At 34.9% G+C, this 23190-nt stretch overlaps 1 pseudogene; it reads left to right on the top strand.

Moving 5' to 3' along the window:
- The first annotated feature begins 546 nt into the window (after positions 1–546).
- Positions 547–22302, top strand: LOC110644863 (myosin-9-like; annotated as a pseudogene).
- The last annotated feature ends 888 nt before the right edge of the window (positions 22303–23190 follow it).

The following is a 23190-nucleotide window of genomic DNA, read 5'->3' as shown; positions in this document are numbered from 1 at the left end:
AAAATTGTTTTTTAACAATCAGATAGGCTTTAAGGTACTCATAGTTTGATGGTGTCGCCTGAAGATAATTGAAGTTGTTGATGGCAATATCCTATAAGGTAATACTAGTGAGGCTAAGCACAGCTTTGGGCAAATGACACTACCTTAAATTATTACTATCCAATACATATACAAGTACATGCAGGTTTGTTACAAAGTGATAAATATAAGATACATAGGGATAGCTATCCTTATCAGACTTATGTACAGATAGAATTACATGAGATGTATCCTTATCACACCCCCTCAAGTCGAATCACTGGTGTATCGAATTGTAAGCTTCTGATGTTGCAATTCATGGTGAGTTCTAGACACAGCCTCGGTGAGTAAATCTGCGATTTGACGATGGGAGGAGATGTGCTTAACCTGCAGTTCCTTCTTGGAGAGGAGATGTACTTAACCTGCAGTTCCTTCTTGGACACTTTACCACAAACGAAGTGATAGTCGACCTCCATGTGTTTTGTGCGACCGTGAAATATTGGATTTGCTATGAGTTATGTCGCCCCTATGTTGTCACACTACAAAGTTGGTGTTCTACTTGGTAAGTGACCAGTTTAACGCAACGAGGTTTTATTCCAAGTGACTTCTGTAATAGCAAGTCCAGTGGTCCTGTACTAGCAAATCCAATGGTCCTGTACTCAGCTTCGGTGGAAGAATGAGCTACGGTTCGCTGCTTCCTAGAACTCTATGACACTAAATTGTCTCCAAAATATATAGCATACCTGGAAGTTGATGGTAAAAGCAACTCAATTCTGGTCAGTGGTGAAAGTGGAGCTGGAAAAACTGAAACTACTAAAATGCTTATGCGCTACCTTGCTCATTTGGGTGGCCATAATGCCTCTGAAAGACGGACGATTGAACAACAAGTCCTAGAAGTAAGTTGATGATATAACTATGGTTTAAAATAACTAATGCTTTAACACTTCTTAGGGTTTAAATTCATGGAGTGTTTCTATACATTGGTTAGACCTGACTGGTGGTTTGGTGTGGGCTGGTTTCAGATTGGAAATGCAGGTTCTGGTTCTAAGGTTAGGGCTAACCGGGACTGAACCAAAGGTTCCATCCCAGTCCTGGTTCTTTTTTCGATTTGATCCTACTCCGTATGATTTTGATCAAATCAACAGTTGATTTTTTTTTTGTAATTTTTCTTCTTTTTAATGAAAAAACCAGTTTTGGCTCGAACCCGATGACCAGTTCTGGTCCAATTTTGGTTAAACTAGGTTTGACAGGTTTCAGTTCTGGGTCGGTTTCAGTTTCAAACCGGACCCTGGTTTTCTGTTGTTCACTGTAGTTTCAATGTGTAGTATGTTTTGTATCCTTGTATCAATGAGCTGCATGATGTAGACACTCAAGGAATCTAGAACTACATTTATCTAAAACTGTTATAAACTTTCCAACTTTTAAATTTTGAAATATGAAATATGAAATATGATTTTGTAGTACAATACAATATCAACTTTCTTAATACTTGCTATGAAGAGATCTAGAGTCCTTTACGCCTTTTCATTTGTATATTTGAAGTTGAAACAAAGACTACTTGATTGCTTTCTGTTATCTGATTTACATTATTTGAATTTTAGCTTTGGCAAATGTAGAGATTTTTATTCTAACTAATGTTATGCAGTCAAATCCTGTTCTTGAAGCATTTGGCAATGCAGAGACTGTTAGAAATAACAATTCCAGGTGAGAAACTATCTAGCTCTGCATTGTCCTTTTTCTTTCTTTCTTTCTCTCTCTCTTTAGTTTAGTACTTAGCATGACAACAAGCCAGATTTTTTTTGTTTTGTTTGACAATGACAGATAATTTAATTTCCATTTCATTTCCGGGTAATAATAGTAGATCCTTTTAATGTTATCGTTTTTGTGATCTAAAGAAAAGAAGTTGTCTAAAGGATGGGTTTGCATGTAGAAGCACCAAAATGGTTTCAATACTGAAAACTTTTATATTTTCATGCTTTCTAGTTGAGTTGTGTTGAGAATTATGTACTCAGGAGTATGAATATTAAACTAGCAGGCTACATATTGAATTGGGCTTGAAACTAGGCTCCTCATCACCAAAATGGCTAAGCCTTTTTGGTATGCCCTTTAATTTTCTTGTATACTGCCGATGTGGGACTTGTTCCCACAAGTGATATTCCAACACTCCCTATCAAGTGGCAATTGAGACAATTGAACTGACACTGAAACCATGCATTGACCTATTCTGATACCATGTTGAGAACTATGGACCCAAGAGTGTGAATATTAAAATAGCAGGCTACACATTAAACTGGGCTTGAAACTGGGTTCCTCATCACCAAAATAGCCTAAGCCATTTTCGTTTAGTTTGCCAACACTTATATGTCCTTTAATTTTCTTGTACACTGTCGATCTGGGACTTATTCCCACAAGTGATATTAAAACAAGTTGCAAGATAGTAATCAATCTAGAAATAATAGTTATATTTATTTCACTTATCCTGTTTTAAAATTTTCCTACTGTTAAGAGGGCATGATTCAATTTGAACTTTTTTGCTAATTCATTATCGGCAGTTTATAGACACTTACAATTTTTTGACTATATTGGCACAGCCGTTTCGGGAAATTTGTTGAAATTCAATTTGATGAGAGTGGAAGAATATCAGGGCAGCCATCAGAACTTACCTTCTTAAGAGATCTCGAGTTTGTCAAATTTCAGATCCTGAACGCAACCATCACTGTTTTTACCTTTTATGTGCTGCACCACAAGAGGTATATATAACCTATATATATGTATATATTCCTTAATTAAACGCTTTAGTCCCTTACTCCAGCTAATAGATTTTGAGTCTTATCAAGGAGATTGAGAAGTATAAGCTGGGAAATCCTAGATCGTTTCATTATCCTAACCAATCCACTAGCTATGAACTGGTTGGTGTTAATGATGCCCATGATTATCTCGTCACTAGGAGAGCTATGGATATTGTTGGAATAAATGAGGAAGAACAGGTCTGGGCTTTCTATGTCTATCAAGTTTTATGCTTTTCATGTTATGTGTTTTTTTATATTTTTCTAATTTAGATTTTTTATTATAATTTATATAATGAGAGTGATATTATGTCCTTGAGGCAGGGTTTGTGACTGCTATTCCTCATCTTGGTAATATTGATTTTGCAAAGGAGGAAGACATTGATACATCAGTTGTAAAAGATGAGTCCAAATTTCATCTTCGAATGACAGCAGAGCTTCTCATGTGTGACTGAAGCCTTGAGGTCACAGTTAGATTTATAATTCGTACATCAATGGTGGCATTAATAAGTCTTATACTTATTTCAGGTGTGATCCTCATTCATTGGAGGATGCATTATGTCAGCGTGTAATGATAACCCCAGAAGAAATTATCAAGAAAAGTCTAGATCCTCTTGGTGCAGCAGTAAACAGGGATGGTTTAGCCAAGACAATATATTCTCGGTTGTTTCATTGGTAAGATGCCACTGTCTGGATTTCTTCTTTTGTAGTGTAATAGAATACAACAATGTTTCATATTTTCTAAATTTTCTTTCTAAGGATCAGCTTTTTTTGTGTTAAGGTTAGTGGATAAAATTAATGTTTCCATTGGGCATGATCCCAACTCAAAATATTTGATAGGAGTGTTTGACATTTATGGTTTTGAAAGCTTTAAAACTAACAGGTAATGTTTGTCCAAACAGGTACTTGATGCACAGATGTGTCCCTATATGTATATATATATATACCAAGATCCTTTCCAATTTACCTATCATAGAAATCCTCATCTTGGGTAAGTTATATATATATATGCACATAATATGTTAAATGTGAAAATTTTCACGTTTAACATATTATGTGTGTAATAGGAGTGTTTGACATTTATGGTTTTGAAAGCTTTAAAACTAACAAGTAATGTTTGTCCAAACAGGTACTTGATGCACAGATGTGTCCCTATATGTATATATATATATAATATATATACTTGATGCACAGATATATCCCTATATGTATGTATATATATATATATATATATATATCTATAAGAAGAGATGAGGATTGATATGATAGGTAAATTGGAAATCTTGGTATCTCATTGACTGACTTGTGACAGTTTGGTGTCTTGTAGGATCATTGGAAGGTCTTCTTTGAGTTATATATATATATATATATATATATATATATATATATATATATAACTTACCCAAGATGAGGATTTCTATGATAGGTAAATTGGAAAGGATCTTGGTACACCATCTTGACTTGTAGCACAGTTGGTGTCTTGTAGGATCATTGGAAGGTCTTCTTGACAACTGACATATGTTGCTTCATTAAAAATCTTAATATCCCAATGCAAGATCACAGTATGATCTTCTGGTTTTAGCCCCTGTTTGGCCCAAAGCTTTGTTATTTGTAAAGTGTCTACATCATTTCTAGTATGGTTCATAATTTATCATAGAAGTGAAGAAAAAGAACAAATTTTCTGAAATGCAAAAATTAGTTTCTTGGAACAAAAGTACACCATGTTCCAGATCTTTTTTTAATCTAAAGTTAATACATGTACTAACATCCTGGATTGATCATTCGGAATCGTAGTTTCTAGAATATATTTTCTTGCCCAACTTGTGATGAAGTGCCTTGAGCTTTACCTCCTAAACTGATGGAACTTGGGACCAAAAGATGTGACTATAAGTAGTTATTGGTATAATGAATTCTAATACTAAATTTACCTAATGAAGTATTGTAAAATTCAGATCTTTAATTTAGATTTTTTAGTATAAGGAAGTTTAAGAATTTTATTATTATTTAGGAATTTGTATTTTGTTTTATCTAGGAAGTTTGAATTGGTTTAGGATTCCTATTAATATTTGTTTAAGTGTCATCTTCTTTAGTAGGATTAACAATTCTATTATAAATACCTGTGTCCTCTAGGTATTTTGGTAGACTTTTATTATTGAAAATTTGAGAATTGTTTCTTATCCTTACATCAATTTAATGTCAAAATCAGTTTGATCTGTTGCTTGTGAGCAATTAGAACCCAATCTAAGTTGTTGGTTTCCTTCCCTTAGTTGACTATTCTTTCTTCTTCTTCTTCTTCTTCTTATTATTATTATTATCAAAAAAAAAAAAACCTCTCCACTACCATCACTACATAGAGCCTCTCGACAAGGCCAACCATTGTCCTTCACTATATCAACACTCACTGGTCATCAAACCATAGCAACTCCATTGCCAAACCCTTTCCTGGCATCAAATTATCCTCTTGAAATAAGTCTAGAAACCAGATATTTCTTGAAAACTGAGATTTGATTGGGTCAAATTTCAACCAAATGACAACCCGACCAAAACTTAATAGATTTCATCGTCTATACCTTACTTGTGTTTTTCCATTCACCAATGATGTCATTGCTACTGTTCATAGTTAGGTGCAAGGCGCACGAGGCTCAAGAGTTTGTGCCTAGAAACCCTCTAGACGGGCGATATGCAAAAGGTGCGCCCAGGCACAAGGTGTGCCTTGGCGCTCCCCAGTGAGGTCAGCCTAAGTGAATGAGAAAAAAGAAGAAGAAGAAGAAGAGTAGGAGAAGAGACGTAAGTGGCTGCCTACTTCTCAATGTAGGCTGCTAAGTGGTGAATGTCTTCTATTGATATTTACTAGGCTAATGGTAATCGGCTTTCTTAGTATTTAGATCTTTTATTGGTATTTAAATGGGTTGGTGGTAATGGGCTTATTAGTGTTTAGAGCTTAGAGCTCTAAATTGAAGTGTAGGTTATTGGGCTAAATCTAATTTAGTGCTAATATATTTTATTAGTATTTTTTTCATGTATTTTTTTATTTAATTTTTCATAAGTTAGAAATATTAAAAGTAAATTATTTTTAAATGAATAAATAATTACTCATAATAATTTTAGAGAATTCGATTTAAATAATTATGATATTAGTTATGTTTAGTAAAATATTTATTAAATTAAATATACAGTAACAAATTAAAATTTTAGTACAATAGAAAACTAAAATTATAATTTTAATATTATATTTTATTAAAAATAAAACTCATATAAGCATTTTAATGATAATTTTTACTCATGTATGTAATTTAATAGAAAATGATAGTGGTGTGATAAAATAAAAATAAGTAATAAAATAAATAATATATTGCATATACTTTTATATGTAATTAATATTATCTTAATTAAATTTATAGTACTTATATAATTTATTTTTATGAATTTTTTTTTCAATTTTTGTGCCTTGCCACTCTCAATTGCGCGCTTGCGCCTTGCGCCATGCACCTATCTCCAGGACCCCTCGACGCCTTGGTGCGCCTTGAGCTTTTAATAACTATGTTACTACTGGAGCTCATTGAGTCGTATTTTGACCCATATAGTCTCCTGCCTCATTCCAATAGTGTAATACTTATTGGAGCTTCGTTGAACGCCAACCAACGTGTTCCTGCTATCAGATTGCACTTTAGACCACTCATGCACTTCACAACATCAGGTCGGGTAGACATCGGGTCGGGTAGACCTAGCCATGGCCTTGCTATGGTCTGATTGCAAGTTGAAACCACTAGCCTTATTAAGGTAAGAGGCAAGGTGAGGCGCCATAGTCTAAATTGCCTAGACTATATATATATATAGTCAAGATCGAATTGCACATTTTTTAGTTAAAATCACTACCTTAACAATTCTACCAATATTCGGTGGATGTCTAGATCTACCACTGGGTGACCAACCAAGCATACAAAGAAAATACTCAAGTTAAAATTAAACAGAAAAAAAATGCAGATGGCATGAGTGAGAGAAGAAGAGAAGAGAAAAGAAGAAAAAAAATTACAAAGAAAAAAAGTCCAGATGCTGTGCAGATGTCTATATCAAATTGCACATTTTGTAATTAAAATCACCACCTAATAATTCTACTAATATTCGGTGGATGTCTAAATCTACCACTCGGTGACCAACCAAGCATACAGAGAAAATGCTCAAGTTAAAATTAATCAGAAAAAAAATGTGCAGGTGGCATGAGTGAGAGAAGAAGAACAGACAAGAAAAGAAGAAAAAAAATTACAAAGTGCAGATGCTATGCAGATGGCGTGAATGAGAGAAGAATAGGATAGGAGGAGGAGAGAAAAGAAGAAAAAAATTACAAAGAAAAAAAAGGGCTTGTGCAAGTGTTGTTTACTTGTTTTGCTGCGCCAAGTGAGAAGAAGAGAAGAAGAGGAGAGGAGAGAGAGGAAAGAAGAAAAAGATGAGAGAAAGGGAGAGGAAGGATGAGAGAAAATTACCTGTGCAGGTGTTGTTGTGGTCTGACCTTGTTTTCTAGCTGCTAGTGGTGTCAAAATGAGAGGCTAGGGTTGGGCTTTTTTTAATCTTTTTTTTTTTTAAAAAAAAAACAGAATATGTTAATTATATGCATGAGACAGCACCTCCCAATACCTGGCATCTCTTGCCTTTTCGAGTTCGGGCGCGCCTCAGAATGGAGACGAAAATGGAAATTGAAGATTTATTTAATTCTCTTGTTCTTGGTGAATAGAAGAGTCTTTCAATTGTAGTTGTGACTGATTTTATATGTTTAGATGTTTCCAAGAATGTAAAGAAAAGAATGATGTTTCAATCTTATTGCAACCATCCAAGAAGATAGATTTGCTTGTTCTCCTAATTTAGTTCTTGATTATTCAACACTATAAAACTCAAGGTCGAGTTTTCTCCAATTAGGGGAGAATGTTGCAGTCAAGGAAGATTCAATTAGGAATTATTTTTATTTAATTTTGATTGTAAAATTAAATTCTTTAATATAGATGTTATTAATATTAAGAAGTTCAGGAAGTAGTATTTTATTTTTATTTAGGAAAATTAGTTGGCTTGGAATTCCAAATCCTGGTAGTAGCAAAGTTAAGTATTCTACTGTAAATGCCTATGTCCTTTAAGTATTTCGATAGACTTTTATTATTGACAATGAGAATTGATTTTAAGAATTAATACAAATTTTGAGAATTGTTTCTCATTCTTTTTGTGTGTTCTATTGTGTTCTACATCATTACCTCTTTTGGCTATATACTCATTCTAACTTGATTACGTTTATTATCGTGGACAGTTTTTAACAGTTTTGCATTAATTTAACAAATGAAAAGCTGCAACAACATTTCAACCAGGCATGAGGGTAGTCATATTTGACTACTTTGGAATGCTTATGTCTGTCACTGTATAATCTTTGTGGTTGTGGTGCCATTCAGCATGTGTTCAAGATGGTTCAACAAGAGTATATAAAAGAGGAAATTGATTGGAGCTACATAGATTTTGTTGATAACCAAGATATTCTGGACCTTATTGAGAAGGTTTCCACACTATTCTTTTTCACCTTCTATTGGATAGGTCTCATCGCAATTTTGTTACAATTTTAACTGAAGCAAAGGTTCTGTTTCTGAAACTTTATTCTGGTTGTGGTGCTTCTTATAATGCAAAGTGCAGTTAACCAATAAGTTGGTGATTTGGTGGCTGGACAATTTAAAATATATTTTATATGATGTTCTCAAATATAAAGACATTTACTGTTAAAAGTCTTAAGACTTGCAACCACAAGGGTGCAGGTTCAAGTCTTGAGAATACTCACTACTGCAAAAATGCTCAAGGGTAGGACTCCTTCCAAATTCTCCCTTGAGGCCCCATTTCATTGGGACCTTAACCGGGTGATACCTTTACCATGCTGTCAAATTGCACATTATTTTCCATGTAAATTTTATTCTACCTGTTCTTGTTATATTTGGACCATCTATATATTTTTGTTTAGATTTCTACTTCATCAAAAGGTACAGGGCATAAGTTTCAACAAAAAAAAAAAAATGCAGTCAGTAGCTTTGGCATTAACTTTTTTTTTCTGATCTGGATGTATGGATAATTTCTTGAAATGATGCATTCTCTGTATCAATATTGTTTTATTCTATGACTGAATTGCTTAGTCAGCATTTCACTTTTAATGGATGAACTACAGAATTGGTTTTCATGCACAGATATCTAATTCATAGTGCTTTTGCAGAAAACAGGTGGGATCATTGCCCTGCTTGATGAAGCATGGTATGATAAAATTCCTTTGTCCTTGGGCTGTGATATTTAAGGGATCTGTTTTAGGGAGTTTAAATTTTCTTTGTCATTCTCCAGTTAAAAGGTATTTCCGAGAAGGCTCTGGTGTTTTTTTTTGTTTTTTAATTGACTGGATGTGGTGAACGTTTCTTGCTTGCAGTATGTTTCCAAAGTCAACTCATGAGACATTTGCAGAGAACTTGCAAAGATCACAAGCAATTTTTTAAGCCAAAACTCACTCACACAGATTTTACCAGTAGAAGTAAGCTGCTGTGCCTATATTTGGCCGTGTGATTTAGTGGATGCATCTAATATAAGTTCAACCTCATATGAGAACGAGTTTAATAACCGTTAGATCAAAGATCAAATATTTGTATTGAGATCTGTGCAAAATTAATTAAAGTATATATAATGAATGCGGTAGGTGACAACCAGCGTAAAAATTTCGTCACACCCTATGATATGGATTCAAATGATATAAATGTTGAGGCGTCCTCTACTAATGATGTAGTTATAAATATGCAAGGGTGTTGTGGTGTTAAGTGAGCAAGGGTTCCCACATCATGGACGAGTGTGGGTAAAGAAGTTAGTCCATAAGACAGATAATAGAATAAATAGTGGAACAGAACACAAGATAGACATAGAAAATAATAGAAGATATCATAGAAGGAAACCAATTAGGAAGGAGCAGGATAGGAGGAGGATCAGGGTTGGTACTTGGAATGTTGGATCACTTACAGGAAAATTAATGGAGCTTGTGGATACCTTGGAAAGGAGAAGGGTGAATATTGCTTGCATTCAGGAGACTAAATGGGTAGGAGAGAAAAGTAAGGAAGTGGGTAATTACAAATTGTGGTTTGGAAAGGAGAGAAACAAGAACGGAGTGGGTATAATCATAGACAGGACATTGAAAAAAAGAGTAGGAGATAGAATTATACTAGTAAAGCTAGTACTAGACGGAGAAACAATAAATATAGTTAGTGCTTATGCCCCACAAATAGGACTAGAGAGTAAACAAAGGTTTTGGGAAGATATGGATGATTTAATGCAAAGCATACCGAATGAAGAGAATGTTTTCATTGGTGGAGATTTAAATGGACATGTAGGAAGTGATAGGCAAGGTTATGAGAATGTTCATGGAGGTTTTGGTTTAAATGAGGAGGGCAAAAGCATAATGGATTTTGCTATGGCATACGACCTAATACTAGCAAATACCTACTTTATAAAAAGAGAGTCACATTTAGTGACTTTCAAAAGTGGGCAACATAGAAGCCAAATCGACTTCCTCTTAACCGGAAGACAAATAGAGCTCTATGCAAGGATTGCAAGGTCATTCGGAGAAGCTTTAACAAGTCAACATAGGTTGGTGGTCTTGGATGTCAAGTTTAGGAACAATTCAAGTAAGGTCAAGAAATAGTGTAGCTCGAACAAAGTGGTGGGAGTTCAAAGGAGTAAAGCAAGTGAAGTTCAAAAATGAGCTTCTGAGTCAAGTATGGAAGCTAGATATTGAGGCCAATGATATGTGGATACTGTTGGCATCAAAGATTAGAGAAGTAGCTAGTAATGTACTTGTGGAGTCTAAAGGACTTGGACCACCCTCAAAAGAGAGATGGTGGTGGAATGAGTAAGTACAAAGAAGAGAAAAAGGGAATGGTATAAGAAATTACCTAAATGTGATAATAATGAGGCATATGACAAGATAGCAAAGAAAGAGGCAAACCTTTGAAAAGTTAGATGAGAAACTTGGAACTAAAGAAGGGGAGAAAGATATTTATAGATTAGCAAGGAGTAGAGAAAGGAAATGTCAAGATCTCAATCAAGTTAGGTGCATTAAGGATAAAGAAGGAAAAGTGTTGGTGAAAGATGAGGACATTAAAGAAAGATGGAGAAATTATTTTAATGATCTCTTTAATAATAGTCAAAATGGAAATAGCATGAATATAGATTATAGAACAATAGAAAAGAATGTAAATTATACTATAAGGATTAGATATTTATAAGTAAAGGAAGCACTAAAGAGAATGAAAGTAGGTAAAATGAAATACCAATTGAAGTGTGGAAGTATTTGGGAGATATGGGAGTGGCATGGTTAACTAAATTATTTAATAAGATTCTAAACTCAAAGAAAATGCACGATGAATGGAGGAAGAGTATTTTAGTACCTATTTTTAAAAATAAGGGAGACATACAGAGTTGCTCAAACTATAGGGGAATTAAACTCATGAGCCATACTATGAAGTTGTGGGAGAGAGTTGTGGAGCATCGACTACGTCATGATACTTCTATCTCTCTCAATCAATTTGGTTTCATGCTCAACTATGGCGATATTTCTCATTAGAAGCTTGATGGAGAAATATAGAGATGGGAAGAAAGATCTACACATGGTTTTTATTGATTTGGAGAAGGCTTATGATAGTGTTCCAAGAGAGGTCTTATGGAATGCGTTAGAACAAAAGAGGGTATCTATTAGGTATATACAAGTATTGAAAGATATGTATGAAGGAGCAACTAGGGAGGACACAAGAGATTTTCCGATCTCAATTGGATTACACCAAGGATCAGCAATAAGCCCTTACCTTTTACATTAGTTTTAGATGAAACATATACAAGAGAGTATTCCTTGGTGCATGATGTTTGCGGATGATATTATAGATGAGACACGAGAAGGAGTCAATAGGAAGCTAGAACTTTGGAGAAGTACTCTAGAGTCAAAGGGTTTTAAGTTAAGTAGAATACATGCATTGCAAGTTTGAAGGCCAAGTGATAGGGAAGGAGTTAGTTTGAATGGCCCAAAGTAATCACTTTAAATATCTAGGCTCAGTCCTCCAAGTAGATGGGGGATGTGAGGAGGATGTTAGTCATAGGATTAAAGCCGGATGGTTGAAGTGGAGACGTGCCACGAGAGTTTTATGTGATCGTAAGATTCCCAATAAATTAAAAGGAAAATTTTGCTATGCTATATGGTAGTGAGTGTTGGGAAAGAGTCCTACGCATCTAAGATAAGAGTTGCAGAGATGAGAATGTTAAGGTGGATGAGTGGCCATACTAGACTAGATAAAGTCCGTAATGAAAGTATTAGAGAAAAGGTAGGAGTGGTGCCAATTGAAGATAAGTTGAGAGAAGGGAGATTGAGGTGGTTTGGTCATGTGAAGCGTAGACATACGGAGGCTCCAGTTAGACAAGTAGAGCACATTAGGCTAGAGGATAGAAAGAAAAAAAGGGGTAGACCTAAATTGACTAGGAGGAGAGTAGTACAGCATGACTTAGAAGCATTACACATTTCTGAGGATTTAACCCAAAATCGTTCAGAGTGGAAAAAGCGAATCCATATAGCCGACCCCAAATTTTTGGGATAAAGGCTTAGTTGAGTTGAGTTGAGTTGAGTATATATAATGAATGCAAGAAGTTAGATGCAAATATTTAATCTAATAATTGTTAAGTTCATCCTCACATGAGCTCGAACTTTTCATAGCTGTACCTTTATTTTATATTGTTTATAACTTTTTTTATCATTTCATGCATTTCAGGTTCAATATCAGTCTGATCAATTTTTAGACAAAAACAAAGACTGTTGTACCTGAACATCAAGATTTGTTGAGTTCTTCCAAATGCTCTTTTGTTTCAGGCCTCTTTCATTCATTTTCTGAGGAGACAGCCAAACCATCAAAATTCTCCTCCATCGGATTGCGATTTAAGGTATCTTCTTTGTCTTCATCTTTTAGACACATGGTGGAACTTTTAGTACAGTAATATACACATTGGAAGGTAATTTACTAATTTATTTATGGGTCAGGCCATGTTATTTTGCATTAAAAATTTGATATTGTAACACTCAGAAAACATAAAACCTGATGTTATGATCTAATTTGTGCAGCAACAACTGCAGCAGTTAATGGATACTCTAAACTCTACAGAGCCCCACTACATTAGATGTGTTAAACCAAATAACACTTTAGAGCCTGCTATATTTGATAGCATCAATGTCATGCAACAACTACGTTCTGGTGTAAGTAAAATTTGGAGTGTTGTTGAACCCTAGCTTGCTATGAGTTAATTGTTTTTTCATTTTATGGTATTGTTATTTTTCCAGGGAGTTCTAGAGGCAATCAGAATCAAATGTTCTGGATACCCTACTCACATGACTTTTTCTGAAGTCCTACACCGGTTTGGAATGCTTGCACCAGAGATTTGGAGGGGGAAGTAAGTATTACTTTCTGTCCTACCCTGAATAGAAACAGTTTTTACATTTTTGCTTTTCCAATTTCAAAGTTCTCCTGAAACTCATTTGCACTTCTGAAATTTTTTCATATATGACCAGCTATGAAGAGAAGGTAGCATGCAAATGGATTTTTGAAAAGATGGAGCTTACTGGGTATCAGGTAATATTAGAACTGTTACCAGCAAAAAATACTATATCAATTTTATCTCTGTCACTGGAAATTATGGTAATCCAGATATGCACACTGGCCTCAGTACTTCTTATTCACCTATATTCTTAATGCCAAACTAAGAATTTTGTTTGTTATTGATACATGATTTCCAACACAGTCTCTTATTGTTTACTTCATTTTTGTTCTATTGAGGAAGTATCATCCACCTACTACCCAAAATTTTGCTTCTCTTTTAATAAATTTCTTATCACAAGAAATGACTAAATTTTACGTTTGCCGTCAACCTACCACAACCCTCTCCTTTATCTGGGTTTGGGACTGGTTATGTTTTGCTAAATTGACATAGGCAAAGAGAAGGAAGTAGTATTCAGGATTTACAAGTTTTCGATATTGAGGTGGGCTTAGTGTCTAACAAAGCTTAATGGTGAAAAAGGATCCATGTAGCTGAGCCCAAATAGTTTAGGATTAAAGCTTAGTTGTTGTTATTGTTTTAATATATCTCTTCATTTATCAATATTCAAAAGAGACAGGAAAAAGGAGGAAAGAAAGATTTAAATACCTACTAAGAACTCATACTTTTGAATGCCATTTATCATTTACATCCTTTATATCCTTCCCATCTATATTTTACAATCCACAAATGGTTTTGCAGTTGGGAAATACAAAGGTTTTCCTAAGAACTGGTCAGATGGCTGAGTTAGATGCACATAGAGCAAGAGTACTTCGCAGCAGCAATAGTTTTCCAGAGGCATGTTAACACTCGTTTTACTCGTAAAAATTACATTCTTAAGCGGCAGGCTTCTATTCATATACAGTCTCGATGGAGAGGTTAGTCCATTGACAATAATGAAGCCTTTTTTTTCTTGAAAATGTAGGTGAATTTCTCAGCTGATGCATTTTGAAAGAATTTGTTCTTTTCCATGATAATTTGGTCACATTCAACCTTTATGTTTAAATGATCCTTAAGGCATGCCTTGGGCCAAGTGCCTTAGCCCTTGAAAGGCGGGTGACGTTCAAAGGCACATGCCTCAAGCAAAACACAAGGCACACACCTAGGCTAAACATTTGGCAGAAATTTCAGCAAAATTTTCTTAATTATCTCCTAGAGATTGAGCTGTATATATCTATGCACAGACATTGTACATGTTTAAAGAAGGTATACAAGATTAAGCTCATTACAAAGAAAGATGCTAAAATTATGCTTTTCAACAACTCAACTCAACTAAGCCTTTATCCTAAGAATTTGGAGTCGGTTATATGGATTCTCTTTCTTCATTCTAAACGATTTTGGGTTAAATCCTCAGAAATGTGTAATGCTTCTAGGTCATGTTGTACTACTCTCCTCCAAGTCAGTTTAGGTCTACCTCTTCTTTTCTTTCTATCCTCTAACTTAATGTGCTCTACTTGTCTAACTTGAGCTTCCGTATGTCTACGCTTCACATGACCAAACCATCTCAATCTCCCTTCTCTCAACTTATCCTCAATTGGCACTACTCCTACCTTTTCTTTAATATTTTCATTGCGGATTTTATCTAGTATAGTATGACCACTCATCTACCTTAACATTCTCATCTCCGCAACTCTTATCTTAGACACATACGACTCCTTCAGTGCCCAACATTCACTACCATATAACATGACCGGTCGTAAGGCTGTACTGTAAAATTTTCCTTTCAACTTATTGGGAATCTTGCGATCAAATAAAACTCTCATGGCATTTCTCCACTTCAACCATCCGGCTTTAATCCTATGACTAACATCCTCCTCACATTCTCTATCTACTTGAAGGATTGAGCCGAGATATTTAAAGTGATTACTTTGGGGCGGTACCACTCCATCCAATCTAACTCCTTCCCTATCACCAGTTCGGCCTTCACTGAACTTACAATACGTGTATTCTGTCTTCGTTCTACTTAACTTAAAATTCTTTGACTCTAGAGTACTTTTTCAAAGCTCCAGCTTTCTATTGACTCCTTTTCATGTCTCATCTATTAGAACTATATCATCTGCAAACATCATGCACCAAGGCATACTCTCTTGTATATGTTTCGTCAATTCATCTAAAACTAATATAAAAAAGTAAGGGCTTACAGCTGAACCTTGGTGTAATCCAATTGAAATAGGAAAATCTCTTGTGTCCCCTCCCATTGTGCGCACAATAGTAGTTGCTCCTTCATACATATCTTTTAACACTTTTATATACGTACCTAATAGATACCCCCTTTTGTTCTAATGCTCTCCATAAGACATCTCTTAGAACACTGTTATAAGCCTTCTCCAAATTGATAAAAACTATATATAGATCTTTCTTCACATCTCCATATTTCTCCATTAAGCTTCTAATGAGAAAAATCACTTTCATAGTTGAACGACCGGGCATGAAGTCAAATTGATTGGGAGAGATAGAAGTGTCATGACGTAGTCGATGTTCCATAACTCTCTCCCACAATTTCATAGTATGGCTCATGAGTTTAATTCTCCTATAGTTTGAACAACTTTGTATGTCTCCCTTATTTTTAAAAATAGGTACTAAAATACTCTTCCTCCATTCATCAGGCATTTTCTTTGAGTTTAGAATCTTATTAAATAATTTAGTTAACCATGCTACTCCCATATCTACCAAACACTTTCACATTTCAATTGGTATTCCATCGGGTCTACAGGCTTTACCTACTTTCATTCTCTTAAGTGCTTCCTTTACTTCTAAAGATCTAATCCTTCTAGTATAATTCACATTCTTTTCTATTGCTCTGTAGTCTATATTCACGCGATTACCACTTTGACTATTGTTAAAGAGATCATCAAAATAATTTCTCCATCTTTCTTTAATGTCCTCATCTTTCACTAATACTTTTCCTTCTTTATCCTTAATGCACCTAACTTGATTGAGATCTTGACATTTCTTTTCTCTCCTTATTAATCTATAAATATCTTTCTCCTCCTCTTTAGTTCCAAGTTTCTCATATAACTTTTCAAAGGCTTGCTCTCTTGCTTGACTAATTGCCTTTTTTGCCTCTTTCTTTGCTATCTTGTACTGTTTATATGTCTCTTTTTTATCACACTTAGGTAATTTCTTATACCATTCTCTCTTTCTCTTCACTGCCTTTTGTACTTTTTCATTCTACCACCATCTCTTTTTTGAGGGTGGTCCATGTCCTCTAGACTTTTCAAGTACTTTCCTAGCTACTTCTTTAATCTTTGATGCCATCTGTATCCACATATCATTGGCCTCCACATCTAGCTTCTATGCTTCGGACTCGAGAAGCTCATTTTTGAACTTCACTTGCTTTACTCCTTTTAACTCCCACCACTTTGTTCGAGCTACATTATTTCTTCTAATCTTACTTGAATTGTTCCTAAACTTGACATCTAAGACCACTAACCGATGTTGACTTGTTAAAGCCTCTCATGGAATGACCTTGCAATCCTTGTATAGAGCTCTATTTGTCTTCCTGATTAAGAGGAAGTCAATTTGGCTTCCATATTGCCCACTTTTAAAAGTCACTAAATGTGACTCTCTTTTTATATAAAGTAGGTATTTGCTAGTATTAGGTCGTATGCCCTAGCAAAATCCAGGATATTTTTTCCCTCTTCATTTCGACTGCCAAAACCAAAATCTTCATGAACATTCTTATAACCTTACCTATCACTTCCTACATGTCCATTCAAATCTCCACCGATGAAAACATTCTCTTCATTCGGTATGCTTTGCATTAGATCATCTATATCTTCCAAAAACTTTTGTTTACTCTCACTATCTGGTCCTATTTGTGGGGCATAAATACTAACTACATTTATTATTTCTCCTTCTAGTATTAGCTTTACTAGTATAATTCTATCTCATACTCTTTTCACAGCTATTACAGCATCTTTCAATGTCCTGTCTATGATTATGCCTACTCCATTCTTGTTCCTCTCCTTTCCGGTAAACCACAGTTTATACCCTGAATTACCCACTTCCTTGCTTTTCTCTCCTACCCATTTAATCTCTTGAATGCAAGCGATATTCATCCTTCTCCTTTACAAGGTATCCACAAGCTCCATCAATTTTCCTATAAGTGATCCAACATTCCAAGTACCAGCATTCTCCTCCTATCCTGTTCCTTCCTAATTGTTTAAAATTATGCTTTTCAACATTAGACTAAAATTCCTTTGATTTTGGAATGAGATTGATTAGTTCCTAAAATCTTGTTAATCATGTTGATTTTCCTTCTTCAGGTTTCATATGATCTATTCGTTATCTGTTGACATTTCTATTTCTAAATTTACTATTAGCTAGTTGTCATGAGTTGACTTTCCTTTTTCCACTTTTTTGGTTGCATCATTTTCCAAATTTAATTAAACTTTATCTTTACTGTCCAATTTTTTCCCTTTTCTCCTCTATTTTTTCTTTTTTCTTTTTTGTATATGCCTTTTTGTTCCTATCTCTTGTCTAATTGCTTTTGTTCTTTTGGATTTTTTAATTGCTTTTACCTTAATTTTAATAGAAGAAAATGCTATCTATTAACCTAGCTTGTTTGAATTGATGTCATATTGTTTATTTGACCATAATCAATTTGCAAAGGAAAGAAAAGAGGTTAGATTGATAACATACAACACATTTCTTCTGTCACAATGAAAAAACTAAGTTACTATTGATGATGAGTATATTCTTATAATTCTTTTTTTTTTTTTTTTTGGGTGGGGGGGGGGGGGAGTGGAATTTTGACATATATATTTTAGTTTTTTAAATATGAATTGACATATATAGTATAGTTGTGTAATTTTTTTTCTTTTGCACCTCATGCCAATCAGGTGCATGCTTGCACCTTGCACGTGGACTACGGGAACCCTTTGAGCCTTAATGCACCTTGCACTTTTAATAACTATGTATTCTAGGGCTTTGATCAGTTGGTCACCGTTGTTTTTTTTTATACTTTCACGTTAGTATTGCTTTTATTTCAGGAAAACAAACTCGCCAATTGTATAAGGAAATGACACAAGAGGCAGCAGCTGTCAAAATTCAGAGGAATTTGTGTAGACAATTGGCCAGAAGGTCATATAATGAGATTAAGTCCTCTGCTGTTGTCTTGCAAACAGGTTTACATTCAATGGCTGCACGTAGTGAATTCAGATTTAAAGAGCAAAATAAGGCAGCAACAGCTGTCCAGGTAAATATGTAGCTCATTTTTTTTGTCCCTTCCAATGACATACCTAGTTATTTTTCATGTTCTGCCAAAATGATCATTACATAAAAGAAATATTTGCAGGCCTATTGGCGCTCCCATAGAGCTGTTTCATGCTATAAGAATCTTAAGGAATCATCAGTTGTTTCACAATGTAGTTGGAGAGAAAGAACAGCAGAGGGACACGCTATGCTCTTAAAAATGGTAGGCCTCGATATTAATAGCTGAATTGTTTTGTTATCTTGGCTTTCGGCAAACTATCCAATTGTAAACAAACATGCATATGATTGGTATCTTTCACTAGTGCTTGTCTAAACATTTATCACTCCTACTGTCCCATGTTTTTCTAGGGCTTGTGAAGTATCTACTAATCTTATGTTGAGATCATAGTCTAGTCCAAGTGTAAAACATAACCTTTGAGATCATGTCTCCCTTGCTTCCAATAGCAAAGTAAGCTCAGCGCGTTAAAAGCCCCATTATTTATCCAAATCCACACTCAAAAATACTTTTAAGAACCATTCCATGCAATTATGCTCCAGATAGTGATTTTGATCTTTATCACAAATTTATTATCCAATTCTGAGGATTGAATATGGGTGTTTATACTGGTGGTGCCTTGGGTTGCTGGCGTATTTGCTTACAATGGTTTATTAGTCTCCTTTAGGATCCTTCCATAGCACAACAGCTGTAGAGGACTTCTTTATTTACAGAACTGAGAAGTTTATATCTTAAAGTGGGAATTGGACTTTGATCATTGTGCTCTACCATGCTTATTATCAATCTATTTTTCGTGCTCCTATGTTGCATCCCCATTTCAGTGGCAGCAACATAGAGAAGTTGCAAAGAGATCTCTGGTGGAGATGATATGACAAAATTAAAATGTAACTTCATCAGCAAGAAAAATTTTGCTATTGTATGCAAGTGGTGGTCAGCTGTAAGCAGTATAGTAAGTTGAATTCTTAGGCTCTTTTGTTTGGCCGGAGGAAGGAAAGTGCAAAAGTGAAAGAAGAAGAATAGGTGGGAAACGTATCTTTCCTTCAATCTTTGTGGTTAACATATGGAGAGAAGTAAGAAATTTGATCTGGGACTGAAAATCCCAAGTAATTATGCCTTTAATTGGGTGATACAGTTATGGAAAGTTAATGACGGTGCCATTACCAATCCCCCCAAATTTGACAGATTAAAACAGGAGCCAACTAATAAAACATTGTTCCTTCCATTATCATTTACTTCCGACCAATAAAAGACACCAACTTTCCATCCCATCCTTCCTCCTTTTCCTTTCCACCAAATTTTTCTCTCAACAAAACTTGCTGAGGTTTCTGAAGAATTGGACTTTCTGTTCTTAGTTTTCTTTTTTTCAATACCAATAGAATTCCTAGAAGATTATTGTTGAATTGAGTACCTCATCTCATTAAGAACTAGGGACATATTTCAAAAAAGTAAGAATGAACAGGTAAGGTTATGTTACCAATTAACAGTACTAAGAATTGAGCTGCGTACATTGTAGTATTATGTTTACATGATGACTAGAAGCATCAAACCTCAACTTCTCTGAAATGGATTCTTCAATTTCATTCCCCTCAGTTCTGTGTGCTAATATGCATTTTCAATTCTTTTCAGGAGGTAGAAGAAGATTCACTTGTGGAAAAAAAATGATAAACTTGAAAAACAAGTGGAGGAACTCACAAGCCATTTGCAATCAGAAAAACAATTGAGGGTGAGAGATAATAATGCAGTCAACAATTTTCACTTTATACAAGATATGTTAGTTTGCAGTCTTTGACTTCTCCTCTAGAATGTGGGGCCAGGGTGGACCAACCTTTTTTATATTGTTTGATGGTTTGGCCTGATTGGATGATGCTACTGGTCCCCCTTGCTAAACATCACCTAGGATAAAAATAATGATGCCCCTAATGACTTGAAAGAAAGTACCTTAACAATACTCACCATTGTATAAAATGGCCTCTAACACGTCTTTAAAATCATACATGCAGATTGAATTGGAAGTAGCAAAAGGGCGAGAGATAACAACATTGTTGCATTCCCTGAAAAATTTGCAAAACCAAGTTGATGAAACGAATGCTGTGCTTCTTAAAGAACGCAAGGATGCATATAAAGAAAATGGAGTACATCCTTTCACCACAGAAGATGAGATGTTGATATATCCTATCCTTTTGAGATATTCCATCATTCTTCACATTTTTCAGTTTTAAATAAATGTTGAATTGGAGTGACTGAAAAAAGGATGAGAGATATAAGATATAAATGTGTAGTTAAAATGATTATTTTCAATCAAGAGCAAAGCTGATAACCATTGGGGAGGAAAATCAGTTCTGAAAATAGTTAATCAAGCACAATAAGATTGAGAAATTTGGTTTCTGAGTGAGAAAAAGAAAAAGAAGAAATCAATGTGAATAGATTATATGAATGTGGATAGATTATATGACCTTTCTCATTGTAGAGTCTAGACACCGTCACTAGGTTACATGTAAAACTGTTATTTATTTATTTGTTTTGACATTTCTCATTTCATTAATAAATGGCACTCGTATTCTTATGGTTCCTGAATTCAAAATGACCTGTTCTAACATATGCTGGGCCTCATTTTTGTATTACACAGGCACTATTATGGGCAGAAAAACAAAGAGCTGATAATTCTGAAAGGAAATATGCTGGAGCTCAGGAATTGAGTGAAAAGAGACGTAAGATATTAAAAGAAACTGAAAGAAGGGTTCGTCAAATTCAAGGCTCTTTGAACAGGTAGTAATAGCGTGGAAAACTTTGGGAACAAAATCTTCAAGTTTCATTTCAGATGTTAGTTATGTAGTTCAACATGATGCATCCTTGGCAGTGCCTGCATTGTACATTCATATTTACAGTCTGTTATCTATGGCTTGTTTAGGTACATGCAATAATACATTTACATGAATCATGATAGTTTGTAAAATTAATATCTTGTTTAACTAATACTAGACTTGCTCTAGTGTGGCTTAGGATGTTTTGTTCCATCCCAGACCAATTTACAGACCTGAAAATGATCTTGCACACTTCGTCAAACTCTACTTCTACTTCTAGATGCATTGCTTCAGATGTTCGTGTTGATGTTGCTTCTGATAACTCTGATGCCTTAGCCAGTGACTCTGATTTCTCATTTCCAGCGCCAGTTTTATCTCCAGCCTCAGATGACTTATCTTCTCCAAATGACGTAAAGGATCTTTCAACAACAGAAATTTCAGGTTAGTCTTTGTTTTTTAGATGTAAACTGTATTTGCAATTAAGAATCTTCTGCAACGAAGCACATACTAGAAAGTTATTTGTAATTAATAATTCATTTGGGGAAAGCAATCATATGATTCAGCAATTCATTCGCTATTATAACAATGTCACTAGCTTCATTGATAAAGAAAACTAAAATTCAAATTTCTTGGTTTTGCTCGGACAGAGTGCTGATTGTGATCATGTCTTGTATCTTTCTCTTTGGGGTTGCATTATGCAGGTTCCGAGAAGAGGCATGGTGATAAAGAAGAGGCATTTGATGACTACTTCTAATGTAACTTATTTTTGCTTCTTTTCCTTCTAGATTAGACGTTAACATGGACTTGCTGGCATTATGGAGTAGGCACCCACACTTGGATTGTTACATCATCCATAGCAAGTTTTTCTAAAGCATTAGATCAATTAATGTGGCACTCCCAAAAATAAAAAATAAAAAAGTAAAAAAAAAAATTCTAGCAACTATATATATATTGCTAGTTCACTAACATCCATTGTAGTGTTGCTCATTCTGCTAAGTGCTAAAATGACTGAAAACGCAAACTGCAGTATCATTCAGGCCTCTCAAAATGAGGCTACTCTGGTTTCACATAGTATTTACAACTATCATCGTGTTTCAACTATAAAAATTTAAGGGCATCTGCACTCTTCTATATCCAATTCAAGGACACTTAAGAGGGCCAGGCAAAAGGAAAAAAAAAAAAAAGGGGGGGGGGGGGGGGGGGGGGGGGGGGGTGGTGGAGGGGAAAGAAGCAACAAGTGAACAAGCACTTTCTCTTCCAACATGCTGCATAGCACTAATCTGGCATATCAAAATCAACCTTTCTGCTTTGTTGCATAAGCCTTGAGCATTGAGATCATCTCAAACAAAAGGCATTTTTGAACCTTTAGGTTGCTTCTTAAATCAGAAGCTTTGGATGAAACATTAGATGTTTACGCCTATTTGCAATCCAATGCATAGCATCCATATAACATGGTTAAGGACGCAAGGGAGCCTAACCAAGTACTTAATTTGCTATAGCTCTTATGTGGGATGGAAAATTTATTTCACATAATGTCGAAATATTAATTGGACAATTTTCCTCTGCATTTCCCTTTCACCCTTTGTTTTGTTATTGAGTCTCTTTCCTTCCTCTGTCACCTAACTGTTTGAATGAGGGTGGGGAGGGGTAAATAAAAATAAGAAGAGATAAGTAAGTTATATCCCAATGTTTGAAAATGGGTGAATTAATGGAGGGTAGTCTTATCTTCCCTTATCCCTCAAATCTCGATTTTTCTTAC

Source organism: Hevea brasiliensis, chromosome 2 (assembly GCF_030052815.1).
Source record: "Hevea brasiliensis isolate MT/VB/25A 57/8 chromosome 2, ASM3005281v1, whole genome shotgun sequence".
In the NCBI taxonomy this organism is placed as follows: domain Eukaryota; kingdom Viridiplantae; phylum Streptophyta; class Magnoliopsida; order Malpighiales; family Euphorbiaceae; genus Hevea; species Hevea brasiliensis.
This window is presented reverse-complemented; position numbering and strand designations above follow the sequence as displayed.